The sequence below is a fragment of the Chiloscyllium plagiosum genome, unplaced genomic scaffold, assembly GCF_037043375.1.
Source record: "Chiloscyllium plagiosum isolate Xiang-an unplaced genomic scaffold, Cpla_swu_hap1 HiC_scaffold_14, whole genome shotgun sequence".
Classification (NCBI taxonomy): domain Eukaryota; kingdom Metazoa; phylum Chordata; class Chondrichthyes; order Orectolobiformes; family Hemiscylliidae; genus Chiloscyllium; species Chiloscyllium plagiosum.
Window position 1 is genome coordinate 59,166,967 of NW_028270152.1, and position 16,753 is coordinate 59,183,719.

A 16,753-nucleotide genomic window follows, 5' to 3' on the forward strand; every position below is an offset into this window, starting at 1 on the left:
TGAGGAGTTAGAAGACACCAACCTTCACAATGGCACAATTTCACTAGGTCTTACTTCATAGAATCAGACAATCCCTGTCAGGCGTAAGTGGGCCATTTGGCCCATCAAGTCCACACCGACCCTCCAAAGAGCAGCCCATTCAGACCAACTCCCTTCCCTTATTCCTGTAAACCTCATTTCCCATGGCTAATCCACCTAGCCTGCATATCACTGAAAATTATGGGCAATTTAGCATGGCCAATCCACCTAATCTGCAGATCTTTGCCCTGTGGGAGGAAACCATAGCACCCAGAGGAAACCCACGCAGGCACAGGGAGAATGTGCAAACTCCACACAGACAGATAGTTGCCCGAGGGTGGAATTCAACCCAGGTCCCTCCTGCTGAGGAGTAGCAGTGCTAACCACTGAGCCACTGTGCCACCCAACTAGCATTCACTTAGTAACAGGCAAACATGGCTTTTAGATAATAGGAGAGAGGGGTCTCTCTGAGAGGCTAATGAAGTACTCGTGGATGATAACGGAATAGGCCCAGATGCAATTCCCTGGTGGTAGACCTTGTGTCCAAACCTGTTGCCATGGTTGCGGTTGAAGACCTCGAGGGCAGAACTTATCATTAAAAAACTGACTCCTTGACATACAGGACTTGGAAGTGCACCAGGCTGCTTCCCTCTTAATTTATTCAGAATGACACAAACTTGAAGCAATTCAGTTCTAGCTGGTCAAGAGTTTGCTAGCTTGGTATTGAGCCCATAAAAAGCTTGACACTGCCAATAGCAGAATTACATGGCAGGAGGGAAATATATTTTCAATTTGGAGGCTCAGTCAGGATTACACTGTAATACATTTATCAATTGGTCCAGGCACCTTAACATTTGCTTCAGGGTACCTTTGGCTTGTTTAATTAGATGTTGGGTTTGCTTGTGATTCTCATTATGTCAGTCATTAGCATCTGTGCCAGGGTTTCTTACAAAATCATGAGCCGAGTGTAAAGGGAATAGCCTTTGTTTCCAAGAGCCCAGCCTGCCACATGTTGGATTGGTTAGAAGGCAAGGCAGATTAAGGTTGGCTTGCTATTAAAGCATCGAGACTTCTGCCAAGAACCTCAGCCACAGACCTGAATTATTCATCATCTGTGTTCATGGAGCAGCTGAGTGACAAAACAGTGGAACACTTTCCTTTGACATGACATGCAGAATTGTTGTCAGTGGCTGAGCAAGGCAACACAAGTGCGGAGAATACTTTGTAACTGGGGAGATCCAGCTACATGAGCAAATCCAAAACCACTTGTCTTTGGAGCAGTAACCTACACATGGCACGTACAGGGTTTTTTTTTAAGTGGGTAATTTTGGGGTCAATTGAAGGGATGGCAGGTCAACTCTTTTAAGTGGTATGCTCCACCTGTAACACATGGACATTCTTGGATGCTGATTGCGTCGATGAGCAAGACGTGTCGAGGAGGTGCCATCAGTACCGCCAACTCGAGCACTGGGTTATGGAGCATGAACAAGATCTAGAGGCTCTGAGGAACATCTAGAAGAATGAGAGTTCCGTGGATAGCGCATACAAGGCAGGTGGTCACCCCACAGTGTAAACAGGTGCAGGAGGGTAGGGAATGAGTAAGCATCGCATGCAAGTGTAAGATGAGACAGGTACTGCAGGAGTCCCTGAAGGCCATCCTAATAACCAACCAGTACTCTGTGCGGCAGCGGTGATAATACCTCAGGGAACCACAGCCAAAGCAATACCCACAACACTGTGGGTTGCTAAGTTGCACAAAGAGGGGAGAAAAAAAAGTGGTTAGTTATGCAGTGACAGGAGACTCAATCATTAATGGAACAAAGAGGCACTTCAGCGGCTGCTCTATGACAACAGGATGGTGTGGTGCATCCCTGGTGCAAGGGTCCTGCAGGTTATTGAGCCACTGCAGAGCACTTTGGGGAGGGGAAGTGGGGAAGGGAACCTGCTAATGGTCAAGGCACACGTTGGTACCAACGACGTTAGTACAAAGAGGGATGAGGTCCCGAAGGCTGAATTTAGGCAGTTAGGAGCCAGATTGAAAGCCAGGACTTCAAAAGGTAGTCTAGATTACTCCCTGTGCCACATGCAAACAAGGCGAGGAATTTGCAGTTTTGGTAGTTTAATACATGGCTGGGAGAGTGGTGTAGGAGGGAGGGCTTTAGACTTCTGAACAACTGAGTCAGTTTCTGGACATGGTTGGACCCGATCAAGAGGTTCGGTCTTTACCCAAACAGAGACAGGACCAGTATTCTTGGTGGGGTTTGCAATGCTCTGTTGGGTGGACTTTAAACTAGTTTGGCAGGGGGATGGGAACCTAAGGGGAGGCTCTGAGTTAGCTAGAGTGGGTGAGGGCTAGCGGAAAAGAGAATCAACGAGGTAAAAACAATGACTGCAGATGCTGGAAACCAGATTCTGGATCAGTGGTGCTGGAAGAGCACAGCAAGTCAGGCAGCATCGAAGGAGCTTCGAAATCGACGTTTCGGGCAAAAGCCTTTCATCAGGAATAAAGGCAGTGAGCCTGAAGCGTGGAGAGATAAGCTAGAGGAGGGTGGGGGTGGGGAGAAAGTAGCATAGAGTACAATGGGTGAGTGGGGGAGGGGATGAAGGTGATAGGTCAGGGAGGAGAGGGTGGAGTGGATAGGTGGAAAAGGAGATAGGCAGGTAGGACAAGTCACGACAAGTCATGCGGACAGTGCTGAGCTGGAAGTTTGGAACTCGGGTGAGGTGGGGGAAGGGGAAATGAGGAAACTGTTGAAATCCACATTGATGCCCTGTGGTTGAAGTGTTCCGAGGCGGAAGATGAGGCGTTCTTCCTCCAGGCGTCTGGTGGTGAGGGAGCGGCGGTGAAGGAGGCCCAGGACCTCCATGTCCTCGGCAGAGTGGGAGGGGGAATTGAAATGTTGGGCCACAGGGCGGTGCGGTTGATTGGTGCGGGTGTCCCGGAGATGTTCCCTAAAGCGCTCTGCTAGGAGGTGCCCAGTCTCCCCAATGTAGAGGAGAACGCATCGGGAGCAACGGATACAATAAATGATAATAGTGAATGTGCAAGTAAAACTCTGATGGATGTGGAAGGCTCCTTTAGCGTCTTGGATAGAGGTGAGAGAGGAGGTGTGGCGCAGGTTTTACAGTTCCTGCGGTGGCAGGGGAAAGTGCCAGGATGGGAGGGTGGATTGTACAGGGGCGTGGACCTGACCAGGTAGTCACGGAGGGAACGGTCTTTGCGGAAGGCGGAAAGGGGTGGGGAGGGAAATATATCCCTGGTGGTGGGGTCTGTTTGGAGGTGGCGGAAATGTCGGCGGATGATTTGGTTTATGCGAAGGTTGGTAGGGTGGAAGGTGAGCACCAGGGGCGTTCTGTCCTTGTTACGGTTGGAGGGATGGGGTCTGAGGGCGGAGGTGCGGGATGTGGACGAGATGCGTTGGAGGGCATCTTTAACCACGTGGGAAGGGAAATTGCGGTCTCTAAAGGAGGAGGCCATCTGGTGTGTTCTGTGGTGGAACTGAGAGTAAATAAAAAGCAAGAAGCAGCTGAGCAGTGTAGCACAATGACGAGTGGAGGTAGTGACAGGCAAAGTGAGAATGTTTGAAAACAAGGGTTCTTCTGGTGAAGCTGTTAGGATTCAAAAAGGTATTAAAAACTAGCAAAAGGACACTTTACCTGAAAGCTGGCAGCATTTTAAACAAGTTGACAGCACAAATCATCACAAATAGGTATGATTACAGAGACATGGTTGCACGGGTGTTCCTGACTGGGAGCTAAATATCCAGGGGTATCGGACTATTTGGAAGGACAGACAAAAAGGATAGCGAGGTGGTGTAGCTCTGATATTTAAGGATGACATCAGGGCAGTGCTGAGAAATCATCCAGGTTTAATGGAAAAAAAGATCGAATCAATGCGGGTGGAAATCAGAAATAGTAAGAGGGATAAGTCATTGCTAGGCATGGGGGATTTTAAACTACATATTGTTCAGCTAAACCACGTTGGTCAAGGTAACCTTGAGGAGTTGAGAGAATGCACCTACAATAATTTCCTGAGCAATATGCAATGCAACCCAGGAGAAACCAAGCTATCCTAGATCTGGTCCTGTGTAACGAAACAGGAATAATTAATTATCTCATAGTTAGCAATATTCTCAGGAGGAGCTATCATAGTATTGATTAAATTAAAAGACAGATAGACAGTGAGAAGGTAAAATTCAATACCAGTGTGTTATGGGTAAATAAAGGAGACTACAATGGGATGAGGGAGGAGTTGGCTAAGATAGACCTGGAGCAAATACTTTATGGTGGAACAAGTGAAGGACTGTGCAGGACTTTCAAAGTGATTTTTCACAGTGCTCTGGAAAAGTATATACCAGTGAAAAGGCGGATGGTAGGACAGCCACAGATAACTAACGAAATAAAGGAGGGTATCAAATTTAAAGCTAATGCATACAAAATGGCAAAGATTAGTGGGAAACTAGGGGAGTGTGAAATCTTTAAAGGTCCAAGAAATTCATGAGAAAAGCTATAAAGAAAGGTAATCTCTTTCTATTTAAATGATACATACTTTTCTATTCTTCCTGCCCAAATGAAAAGGTTCACTCAGTTACTTCATCTGCCAATTTCCTGCCCAGTCACTTCACCTGTCCGTATCCCCTGTAACTCTAACTCGTCTTGACAATTTACTTGTCTGTTTATCTTGGTGCATCAGAGGAATTGTCGCCAATCTATTTCTAAGGTTTCAAAACATCAAAACCAAGATTTCAGAACCATCCCATCCTTTTCATATTTGCTCTCTGACTACAATACAGGAGCAAAGCATGATGGAATACTTGACTATTTAACCTACTGTAAGATATTAAAACAGCCATCAAGCAGGTGAGGAATACGCTCTTCACAAAGGGACAGCTCTTATGTTGTGACCTTACATAAGAATGTATGAACATAAGAACTAGGAGCAGGAGTAGGCCATCTGACTCTTCAAGCCTGCTCCACCATTCAATAAGATCATGGCTGACCTTTTTGTGGACTCAACTCCACTTACCCGCCCTCTCACCATAACCCTTAAGTCCTTCACTGTTCAAAACTCTATATTTTCTCTAAAATATTCAATGTGGTAGCTCAACTGCTTCACTGGGTCATGAATTCCACAGATTTACAAATCTTTGGGTGAAAAAGTTCTTCCTCTACTCGGTTCTAAATCTGTTTCTCCCTTATTTTGAGGCAATGCCCCCTAGTTCTAGTTTCACCTGTCAGTGAAAACAATCTTTCTGATTTTATCTTATCTATTCCCTTCATAATTTCATGTGTTCTAGAAGATCCCCAACCCCATTCTTCTGAATTTCAGTGAGTATAGTCCCAGTCTACTCAACCTCTTCTCATAAGCCAACCCTCAACTGCAGAATCAATTGAGTGAAGCTCTTCAGCACCCACTCCGTGCAAGTGGCCGAGACAGCCACAGCTGATCATTCCAAGCCAAGAGGATATTACTTCTTTCGTTCACAACATGTGAACATGGCTGGCAGGCTCATCCTTACTGCCCTAGAGGACGTGTTGGGATGCACCTTCTCTGGCAACTGCAGTCAGTGTGGTCATTGCTGCATGATTTACAACTGTTTGCTGTGACAGCAACTGCAGAAGAATTAATGTATCAGCTTTCATTAGTGACATGGACAGCAAACTGAGTTCTATTGCTTTCATCTGTTGTGTCCTGGATGGGGAGTGTCACCATCACCACCCTAGGCAGTGCTTTATGTACCTTGGTGTTTGCCTCCAATAGCTATTGTAACAATTCTGATGAGACAGGTCTTGCCTACCTGCCTGATGTACTGCCTCCTTCTATACCACACCTCTTCCAATCCCACAATGTAGAAAGAGTCACAGACAATCTAACCTACAAGTTCACTTGCAGGCCAGACAGTATCCTGGCTTGTAACAATAATCATTGTTCCTTCACTGTCACTGGATCAATATCCTGGAACTTCCTTCCTCACAGCACTGTGGGTGCGCCTACATCCAAAGACTGCAATGTCTCAAGAAGGCAGTTCTCCACCAGAGACTTATCCAGAGGGAAGAGGTTTTCGATTTGCCCATGATAGAATCTCTCAGTTGCATCGTATTATTGTGTCTACTTGTGCTGCCCTGCATAACAGCTTGATGACAATCCTACATGTTGTATCACAGGAAAGGGTTCCATTCTTTTGCACTGCTGTGAACTAATGCCATGTATAATCCCCAACGGCGTAAGGGATGTGCAAATAAATGCTGGTCTAGTCTATAACACCCACATCGCATGAATGAATCATTAACATATCTCTTCCTTTCCAGTGGAAAACCAGAAAACAAAGGCTCAGATTCCATTTTTCGTTAAGTCTAAAACCTAAAACACTCCCAGTTGACCACTATGCATTTTACAATCGGTTTTTCATTTTGTGAAATCCATTCAGAATTCCAATGCAATCCACTTCAGTCAATTTTCCCTAACAGTCCCTCAGTGAAAATGAAAAATCATATGCCTTGTATTGTGCGTTCTGAGATAATTATGATTTCCATTATTGCTGACATAATATTTTAATGCTTATTTAATTATATTTTATTGCTGAAAGTGTAATTGATAGGCTTTTACTCCATGCCAGGTGGTTTTCAGAGCATGCATTTCTATTATACATCAGTCATTAATGGATCCATTAATAGTATTATTGTCCAACACATTTATCATTCCATAATCATTTAAGTATGCTAATATTTACGACAATTCATTTTGTTATATGCCAACATATTTACATGCCATGGAAACACTTCAAGACAGAACTTACAAATGCAGTGAGAAACTATTATTTAGATCAGACTAGATACATAGCAATCACTCAAAGAACATTTGTATTACAACCTTGCTGAAAGTTGCCTTTTTCCATCCATGCAAAGAAATAACAGGATGATGTTGTAGCATATCACATACACAAACTAAATTCCCATCATGTAAAAGCACATTAATTGTAAATATATGGAGTCTCAAGACTACTCTGAGACAAAGACAAATATAATGCTTCTACAGGGCACAATGGAGTGATTGTGGGGACTTGGTGGTTATGATGTGTTCATTGTTATGTGTGTTAAAACAACCCTAAAAAGATCCCAGGAATCCTACGAAGGCAGTAACAATATGAGAAACAGCTGTCGAGCAAGAAAGCAATAAAGATGGTCACCAAGCAAAACTAAGAGAACATAGCTGCCTATTTCTACATCACTGTATAAATTATAGTAAGGTCCTTTTCCTCACTTTTGTTTTCAAAGATAATGATGTGAAAAGAAACCACATTACTGAACTTCTTATTCTCTCCTCTATAAAAATGTTTCAACATAAACCTCAAAAGGACCATTATCTTCTTGAGTAAAAACTGTCAAACCAATATTTTATAACTAGATAATACAATGTCAGGGATCATATCAAAATACGTTAATAAAATTGAACTTCCTTCACAACTATTCTGTCATATCAAAAAGCCTATAATCACATGAAACAGTTTTGCTTAATTCAAAACATAATGAAAATACAGTGCATTAAAGTAGTTATGATGGTATTGCATGTAACTGAAGGAGCATAAAGCAGATCTGAAAATCAAAGCAATTTGAACTCGACTCCTTTGAATTTATTCATCAGCATTTCCAAAATTGCCCAGATAAGGTTCAGTTTATATTCAGCTAAAAATAATAAACATAATCTCTTTTGCGAATAGCTTTTTCTCAAATATTACATGCTACTCAAGGGCTAATTGAGAAATCAACAGACACACAAAAGCAGTAATTAGCCAAATAAAATAATTTGACTGAATTAATTTTCAAAATGGTGGAAAGACATGGCATGGTCAGACAAAGTATATCTTAACATTTAATACTGAAGTTGGAGACATCAGGGAAATGGGAAGAAAAATCTTTTTAGCTTCATGCTTAGCACAATAGAAGGCATTTATATGCGAACACAACATCATGATCAAAATTGGTGGCTGTACAAAGCCTGGCAAATGAGAAGAAAATGTTGCTTGTTGCTGTTTTCGAAGGAACAAGAAAGAGGAGAGGAATGAATAACATTGTTGACAGTGATGAAGAGGAGAAAAAGTATTGATGCCAGAGTACAGGAGAAAGGCATATTATTTTTCATCATAGAGAATCACAAAATGCCTACAGTGTGGAAATAGGCCATTAGGCCCAACAAGTCCACACTGACCCTCTGAAGAGTATCTAACCCCTATCTATCGCCCTACCCTATTACTTTACATTACCCCTGACCAATGCACCTAATTCTTTCAGGTTCTGACAGGGATACTTCTTTAACTTCAGGAATCTCTCTCTCCACATCGGGCTGATTTGGCTGAGTTTCTCCTGGCCCCATCAAGAAATTTCCCTCCTCACTCTTAACTGCCAGTGGGATGTGCAGGGGTATCTCATGAGGACACAAGGGCTTTCTTAAAACTCATTTTCGAATAGTGTCCTTTTCCATCAATGAAAGTGAAGAAGGAAATTAAATCATGTGTTAAGCAGGCCTCAGTCTGACCTGTGAGAAAATGCACGCTAAGGTCAGTATCAGGGTACTGATGGCCCCAGGATGTGGGTGCCAAAATGGTATTGGGGTCTTCTCTGAGCCAAAAGAGAAGACTACATTCGTGTTGGTTATCCAAGTAAAACCCACCAAGGGTTAAAATCTAGATTTCCAGCTTTCAACAGGATGAACTTTGCAGTTCCAGAAATTAAGTAGTATCATGGAATACCAAATTCAAAAAGAAGGAAAAGTAGCAGGAGGATTTCTATCACAATCTTTAATAGCTTGCCAACCTCCCACCTACTCCATCCTAACTCCAGCACACTCATTACATTATTGTTTCCCATTCTTTTCAACTGCTGCCTCACAGTACCAGGGATGTTGGTTCGATTCCAACCTCAGATAACTGAGTGGAGTTTGCACATTCTCCCCGTGTCTGTGTGGGTTTCCTCTGGGTGCTCCAGTTTCTTCCCACAGTCCAAAGATGTGCAGGTTTAGTGGATTTGCCATGGTAAATGTGGGATTACAGGAATAAGGTAGGTCAGGGTGAGATGCTCTCTTTGGAGAGTCTACACAAATGCAATGGGCTGTATGGTACTGTGGGAGTCTATGATTCTCTGCTCTGTCACAGTTTTTTTTCCCTTCCCTTGCTTGCAACAGTTTAGAGATAATTTCAATGTTCTTTAATGCCTTCAGGCCCAAATATTTACCATAATGCAATCTTGAAGCTGAAGGGAGGAATTATCATCAAAACAAAACTCATCTTTCCCCTCAACCTGAAAGATATCTCAGATATTCAAGATATTCAATGATCTCTCCTCTACTTTATCAACTGCAGTTGTTCTTAATTAGCTGCTTGTCACATTGGTACATGTCATTACTTACCTGAAATGAAAGAAAATCTTGAAACTTAACTTTCTAGTCTTTTCTATACCTTCAAAGAAAAGTCAAGGAGACTCTTGGAAGGACTGGACACCAAGTATGAACCTTTGAACTTGATGTCAAGTACATATGCTGGAAAATTTGCAAACTGCACAATACCAGTGCTCTCAAAATTCGTTTGTTTTAAAGATAAAATATGTTGTTGAAACAGTTTTTTAAGACAGGTTAAGGTCTTGTCAGGAAAAATGCAGACACAAAATGCAAATAACAATTCAGCAAATAAAATTAATAAAATCATCGTGAACTAAGCATTTTTAAAAACTTAATTTGAAGTCAACCAACATTTTGAACTGAACAAGTGTTGGACTGTAGCAGGGATATTTGAGCAACATCTTTTTTTCTCTAAACGTTAGACTGAGATCAAGTTTAGAGATAATTTCAGTGTTCTTTAATGCCTTCAGGCCTAAATATTTACCATAATGCAATCTTGAAGCTGAAGGGAGGAATTATCAACAAAACAAAACTTACCTTTCCCCTCAATCTGAAAGATATCTCAGTTTCTCTCCACAAGTTCTGATGGCTTTGCTCAACTTTTGTAACAGTTTTGTTCTTAATTAGATTAACAGAATCCATTGCATTTTCCATCTGAACCAGTGTTTATATAATGCTAATATAAAAATAAAATTTCCAAAGGCATTTAACAAGAGGCTTATGGAGCAAAATTTGACATCAAGCTACAAAAGGAAATATTTGCTAAGTGACTCAGAAGAAAATCTTTCCAAGGTCAGATACAAAAACAGAAGTGTGTTTCGGAGGTGGTGACAATAATAAGGGTACAATTTGATCTAAGGATTAGATTGGAGCTTATCTTATTGTGGTATTAATACGATGGATAGTGCAACTTTGAGTGATGAAAGACTGAGACGGTAGTTGTGCATGTCAGCAGGAGAGAGAAATTTCACACATGGACAGGAGGGCACTGAACGCAGGATGGATAACAAGAAGGGTTGAGATCGGAGTTTGAGATCAGAAAGGGTCTAAAGTCATTCAGTACAGAGGCTGTGGAAGCAGAGGTACAGAGAGCTCAGTGGAAAATCTGATGTGTTACCTGGGTGTGTGGAGAAGAGGCACAAATGAGGAGAAGTTACCAGAGCAAAGGAGTCAAAGAAGACAGATTAACCGAGATGGGGGTATGGAGTCAGACAAATGAGGAGAAAGGGTAGCAGAGGAGGGACAGCAGAAAGGATATGGGGAGGGAGTGAGGGAAAGAACTTGAAATGACTACAGTCGGATAAGATCATAAAGGCTGAGTGAGGAGGTGGTGAAACAAGTGGAGTGTGGGCATTCAATTCAAGCTAAAACAACAATAACAATATTTAACTTCAATCAAACCTGAAGTGGCCAGGATTCAGGGGATTTCATTTCAACTTCTGATCTGACATAATATGTGAGGTTAAAATACTTACCTTCCCCATTTCTTGTGTTTTAGTTGATTACACTTGAAGAATGCATTCAAACTTTCTAAGTTTCATCAAATAATTGCTGTAACAACCCTACCCAGGTTATTAGAATCAAAACATTAGGATCTCTTTCCAAATTTCTTAATTTCTTTCCTGTCATATTTCTTTATTCTTTCTATTTACTTTACAAAGTGCTCTCGTGCACCAGTCACTTGCACACAATGATGTCACCATAATTACTCATGAAATAACAGGCACTGGCATGCCCAATAACGCTTATCTTGCAGAGACCAGCTAAAATTTATCAACTGAATGCAATGAAGGCTCAGAAATGGTTAATAAAAAGCCCTTGAATAATGACATGATTATCACTGATATCTGTCCTCATGCACACCCTGGCATTTCTGCTGCTCATTTCCACAGTCACAGTGGAACGTGCCATCTCTTGCAAGCATTTCAACCAATGCTTCCCTGATTCACATACTGCATGGCAATCTGGTCACTTCCGGGATAGCTTTGAAGGATTCAGCAGGGTGCAATCCTTGTGTTGTTGTAATCTTCAATTCCATTCAAAGAGCTAGCACGCCACAAGGGAGTGAATGACATCTTCTGTGAGGTAAGAGTCTATGGGATATCTTAAATCAAGACACTACATTAGGTAATCCTACAGCAGAATGCACATTTCAATGACAACCCATCTCAGCAGTGGCAAATACAGATTTGTTTTCACATATACACAAGTACAGCCCCTGCAAGTAAATGAAAACAGAAAATTGCTGCAGAAACCCATCAGGGTCTCACAGCAACTGTGGAGAGAGAAACACTTAACCTTTTCAGTCCAGTGCAATTCTCCTGGTATGGTTAACGCATTCAAAAGTATGTTGCATCTCACATTTGCCAAAATTTTCATAAATCATCCTCCTTGTGTCAACCTAGCTGTGGGCTCAAAGGAATTGACACCAGCAGAATGCGAAGCTCAACACCAATGTCACCAACAATTAACTATCGTGAAGTAAACGTTTGACAGAAAAAGTGCAAGTGCAAAGATGAAGTAAAATGGAATTTAATAAACAGTAAGGCAAAAAGGAAAGTAATTACTTCTCTAATTGTGCCACCAGCTTTTGAAAGCCTGAAACTACTTGGATCCAATTGTGACAAGCCCAACTTAAACAGGAAATTTTACACCCAGTTGCATATGCTTAATAGTGCAGCTTTGTTATTCACAGCCAAATTGTGTGTTGGTAAAATTGGATGTCCAGGAAATCATTTGCAGAAGATAAAGCATGCATGATTTTTTTTTGTCTTGACAGCACTCTGCACAAGATTACAGCAAGTGCTGAGCAAATGACTCAGTAACTTTAGCAATGTTTACTAATACACTTTCTAGTTTTACATTGTATATTTGACACGGTTGATCCATCTGTTCCATGTTTTGTATCCAACACTTGTGCAATCTGATCAGCAGAGGTCAGAAGTGAGTGGTGCACAGTGATTAGTTAATGCAGATTGCCCAAGTTAAAACTGCCTCAGTTTCAGCACTGCATCCACTCTACAGTACTGTGAATTGAATCTCCTGTGTTTTTGCTTGTTGCAAAGTGTACAACATAGGAATTTGTGAGATCACTCTGAAAGTCCTTTGGAAAAATATATTGAACTTTTTATACCAGCTCCACAGCATTTGTCACCCAGCAATTTGAAGTGTTAATAGAAGGGGATAAATACAGATCCTTTTCAACAGAACGGTTGTCTCTTGTTTTCTTGCAAAGACATGCATTGAAACTTTAACCTCAGATCGACATTAGTTATAGTTTTATAAAAACTAAATAATGTTTTGCAGGAATACTATTTTAAAATTTTAAACTTTACAAACAGCTCTAAAGGAAGAAGTTTCACTTTTTTAAAATGGGCTTGTCACAGAGGTTCCTTATGTTGGTAACCTTTGGTCAAAACAGCAGGCACCATGTCAGCTGAAAAATAAATGCTTGAATTTAACCTTATTCAAAGCAAGCTGCTATGGACAAGATTTAACAGTTGACTCCTGTAATAGAAATGCATTCGTGGGAATGCAGGCTAACACATAAAGAGAAGCAAATCACAAGTGGAAGGCACAGTCTGCACTTGTTTATGATGCCAAATGTACTGCTGTTACAGCTTGAAATGCCTCAAGCTGTGGAACATCCTAATGCAAATGAAGCAACCCAACTATTAATTTTCTCTTTCCAATTTTGTATGGTATTTAACTGATTATATGCTTTTGTAGCAACTGACCTAATACCAAGAGCTTTGGTCCTCTGTTCAAAATGCATTCTGTGCTGTTCTTCTTTCATTAAAAGTGATAAAACCGCTGACAGCTCTTATTAAATCATTCGCCAACAAACCCTAAGCAACTACATATATGTTTTTGACAGTGCACAGCAGAACTTCATCATTTTAGGAATTAGCCACAAGCAGCAGATATTTCGGATGACATACCTGTAACGACAATTAAGTCATTTCAGCAACCTAACATGATTTAAGCAAATCTTAATGAACACAGTCTTGAATATTTTATGCATCAATAACTATTATTAATACAGTAATTCAGAGCTCAACTTTGACTTACCCAAAATCCAGAAACCTGACTGCCCCGGTCGACCCATCGTCTCCATCTGCTCCTGCCCCACCAAACTTATCTCCTCATATCTTGACATCGTCCTGTTCCCCTTGGTCTAGGAGCCTCCAATGTACATTCGGCACACCATCCATGCCCTCCACCAACTCTATGACTTTTGTTTCCCCAGGCCCCAATGACTCAACTTCACCATGGACATGTTCCTGTACACGTCCATCCGCCATGACAAAGGCCTGCAAGCCCTTCGTTTCTTCCTCTCCCGCCGACCCAACCAGTACCCTTCCACTGACACACTCATTCAATTGGTTGAACTAGTCCTCACCCTCAAAAATTTCTCCTTCAAATCCTCCAACTTCCTTCAGACCAAAGGAGTAGCCATAGGCACTCACATTGGCCCCAGCTATGCCTGCCTCTTCCCTAGCTATGCATGCCTCTTCATCGGATACATGGTACAGTCCATCTTCCGCAGATACACTGGCACCATTCCCCACCATTCCTCCACTACATCGGTAACTGCATCGTTGCCATCTCCTGCTCCCATGAGGAGGTTGAACAGTTCATCAACTTCACAAACACCTTTCACCCTGACCTCAAGTTCACCTGGATCATTTTGGACACCTCCCTCTACTTCCAGGACCTCTCCATCTCCATTTCCAGCGATCAACTCAACATGGATATCCACTTCAAACCCACCGACTCCCACAGCTACCTGAACTACACCTCCTCCCATCCACACCCCCATAAAAGCACTATCCCTTACTCCCAATTCCTCCACCTCTGCCACACCTGCTCCCAAGAAGATCAATTCAACTCTAGAAAGTCCTAGATGGCCTCCTCCTTCAAGGACTGCAATTTCCCCTCCCCTGTGATTAACAATGCCTTCCAGCACATCTCCACCACTTTCCACACCTCAGTCCTTAAACCCGACCCCTCCAACCGCAACAAGGACAGAACCCCATTGGTCCTCACCTTCCACTCTATCAATCTCCAGACACAACACATCATCATCCACCATTTCTACCACCTACAGTCAGACCCCACCATCAGAGATATATTTCCCTTTCAGCATTCCGCAGAGACCATTCCCTCGGACTCCCTCGTTAGGTCCATGCCCCCCACCAACACACCCTCCACTCCCGACACCTTCCCTTGCCAATAGCAAGGAGTGTAAAACCTGTACTCACAGCTCCCCCCTCACCTCTATCAAAGGCCTCAAAGGATCTTTCTACATCCAGCAGAGATTTTCCTGCACATCCAAACACCTCATCAACTTTGCTCATGATGTTGTCTTCTCTACATTGGGGTAGACAGGATGTCAACTTGCAGAACGTTTCAGAGAACATCTCTGGGACACACGCACTAAACATCCCCACTGTCCCAACCACTTCAACTCCTCCTCCCACTCTGCCAAGGACATGCAAGTTCTGGGCCTCCTCCACCTCCAAATCCTAGCTACCTGACGACTGGAGAAGAACACCTTATTTTCTGCCTTTGACCCTCCAACCACAGAGAATCAATGTTAGTGTCACCAGTTTCCTCAATTCCTCTCCCCACACGTTTTCCCAGATACAACCCACTAACTCAGCACTGCCCTCCTGAACTGTCCTACCTGTACATCTTCCTTCCCGCCGATCAGCTCCATACTCTGCTCTGACGTATCACCATCACCTCCCGTCTTCATCTACCTATCACATTTCCAGCTACTTTCCCCCCAGCCCTATCCCCCTCCCATTTATCCCTCAGCCCCATTGAGCCCCCTTGAACCCCCCAATAGTCCCATCCCATATTCCTGATGAAGAGCTTATGATTGAAACATTGACTGTCCCGCTCCTCGGATGTTGCCTGACCAGCTGTGCTTTTCCATCACCACACTTTTTGACTTTAGCAAAGATATAGCCAACCTAACATTCTGCAGTGCACAAAGCATGCAGAATCAATTTGAAAATCTTGGAATAGCAAAAATAGACGTTCATCCGACTGTTTGATGCTGTTTCTGAAAGGTAATTTTAAACCTAAAGATTTTTACTCGTCTAAGACTTCACTAATCGTAGGTTTCATTTCACAGCTCTCTCAGTATTTTATATTAGAATTTCATTTCGCTTTCTCAATATTGAACAGATAAGATATTAAATCTAATCTAAATTTATTTTTAAAGCAAAAGTTGAAAATGTTATTAAAAAGATAATAAGAAAAAAATCACATTTTGTCAAAGCTTTTTGTCTTGCACTCATCAGGACAATTTGCAAGAAATATCAATGAAAAAGAAAACAATGTTTGTACACTATGAGAGGAGATTACTGATTGATTGCTGAACAGATTCTGAATTGTAAGAACAGTGTCATGGAGAAGGCAGTTAATAATGACTGTCAGTTAACTGCCAGGTTTGTCAAATTTTAACCAACAATTGATTCAACAGGGCACCCTGGGAAATGAATTTTCGAATTCTTATCACTTACTTTATTGCACTGAGACAGGGGCAGTGTGTGTATGCGTTATTTCTGCCTGTAAAGAACACTTCTATGTGTTCAGACGTGTAGCTTCTAGTAAACAAGTATGCCATACTGCGAGTCTGACTGACATTCCTAAATTGGCCGTTAATGTAATTTGTTGCATGCTCAGGATTATTAATTAAATATTGTTGAATTGTGAAATCATATCTAATGTTGGGCGCTGTGTTGTGAGTTTTCCAAAGCGGTATGTTTGCTTATTGTGAACAGCCAAAGGAATATGATGTTCAGAACATTCCGCAAGACTTGGGGACATAAACCTATGTAGTAAGAGCCTACCAGCACTGAAATTCATAACGCACATTACTCATTTGTTTAATAGGCAGAGCAATGTCTTGGCTTGATGGAGGAATCCTCTCAGGAGCATTGCTACTGCACAGTAGGAGCATGAATCAGCTAGCTTTACATGTTGATCAATGTTTTGAGGCACTTTACACTTCAGAGTAATCCAAGATGGTCACTTTGAAAGAAAAGGTAACAGCCTTAGGTCCATTCATGATTTTGTCTGATATATATCAAGAAACAAGCTGACCATGCTAGCAATTATCCAGCAGGACGGCTTCGAAATTAAAAGTACTAATATAGTGGAGTTAATCATTTTCAGACATGTACACTACAGCTGTTTCTACTCAAGAAAATGGGTGACAGCCTCTCATTTCTTGACCAACTACATTCAGCCTGCACTGATCAAACTTCAAACAAAACTTAGTTAAATGTCAGTCATCGTTAACTGATGCTTTTTTAACATGGCAATGCC

The 16,753-nt window shown here is 42.0% G+C and overlaps 1 protein-coding gene across 12 annotated transcripts in view; it reads right to left on the reverse strand.

The window, feature by feature from the left end:
• The window catches only part of chl1b (cell adhesion molecule L1-like b), a 900,313-nt gene that overhangs the window by 629,127 nt on the left and 254,433 nt on the right, over nucleotides 1-16,753 (reverse strand). The gene's annotated exons all lie outside the window — the stretch shown is intronic.